Source organism: Canis lupus, chromosome 1 (assembly GCF_048164855.1).
Source record: "Canis lupus baileyi chromosome 1, mCanLup2.hap1, whole genome shotgun sequence".
Lineage (NCBI taxonomy): Eukaryota > Metazoa > Chordata > Mammalia > Carnivora > Canidae > Canis > Canis lupus.
The window spans coordinates 103,890,922-103,892,395 of NC_132838.1; positions in this window are offsets into that span (position 1 = coordinate 103,890,922).

A 1,474-nucleotide genomic window follows, 5' to 3' on the forward strand; every position below is an offset into this window, starting at 1 on the left:
ACTTTCTTCCCAATGTGAATGAAGCCCCCCATCATAGACAGTGCTCCTCAGAAAATTTTCATCCATGAGGCTACAAACTCTCTTATTAGTTAGGAATAATTCCCCCTCTGCAACCCCCATATCTGTTCATTCCCTCCCCAGAATCCCCACCACCACACCCCCAGCCTTGCCGTCTCCACCCCAACCCTCCTCCTTCCAGGCACCCGACCCTTAACAGCTTCCACCACTCACTGTTTCCTAGACTTCTGCCCCAAGCCCCCTGTTACAGTTCAGAGCCTGGAAGCCAACAGGAAACCACCCCCCAACTGGGTCCTAGTACCAGGGTGACCTTGGCCTTCTCCACCCTCATCAGCTGGCCCAGCCTGGGTCTGCTCCTATGAGGGGTGGCTGAGAAAGGTTGTCTATGGGGGGTGTCTCCATGGCAACTGGGCCTAGTGCCCCACACAAGTGTTCCCTCCCCCACCTCCACTAGCCTGCCCACATGCGCCCCAACCCGGCCCCATTCATCAGCCCGCTGGACCCTGACATCCCCCAACCCCATCCCTGGGTCTGGCCCCTTCCTCTCCAGACTCTCCTCTCCTCCTCTGCTGGCTTCTTCTCCCCCATCTGTGCCCCTTGCCACCGGCACAACCGCCTCCACTGTCCTAGCAAACCTCTGCTTCCACCCAGGGACTGAGCCCATGACCCCGAGGTGTACCCCTCCCCCTGATGGGCCCCCCACGACCCAGGATAAGCAGGGGAGAGAAACGGATGAGTGAGGGAAATTCTCCATCAAAAAAAGATTTGGAGATCTTTTCATTTTGTCGATTTGAGGGGCAATCTGTTTGGTTTTAGGGACTCTTCTTTTAGTCCATCTGTCAGCGGCAGCAAAGGAGGAGGGAGCAGGGGACCCCCAATTCTAAAGCTTCCGGATTTGAGAGGGGTCACCAGCCCTTCTCTCTCTGAAGGGACTGGCTCCTTCCTCCAGAATTAGGGGGGGTCACAGAACCTTCCTTCTACATCCACCCACCTCCGATTAATAAAAAGATCTGTCTCACCTCTGTTAACGATAGGTCAACTCTCCGATGCACTGGGGAGGGGACGATGAGCCCCCCTGTCTGCACCCCCCCAGGAAAACCCTTGTGGCTCCCAGTTCTCACTGCTCCCCCTCCCCCAGCAGCGAGGGACCCAGGCGTCCGACCTGGTTGGGGGGTGGAGATGAGGAGGCGTATGGGGAATGAGGGTGCTGAGGTGGGAGGGGGGCTGAGGGGCAGCTCTGAGCTCGCGCCCCAAGGGAGTGGGGGTCGGGATGGGAAAAAAAAGGTGAGGAGACAATTTGGTTCTCGTGTCGCTGGGTAAAGTGCGGAGCTGGAGGACGGGAGAGGGAGGGAGGAGGGAAGGAGGGGGAGGGGAGCCGCTGAGGATGGGGGAGCCACGGAGAGGAGGTGGGGGGAGGGAAAGGATTGGGGGGCAGGGTCTGGGTGGCAGAAGGAAG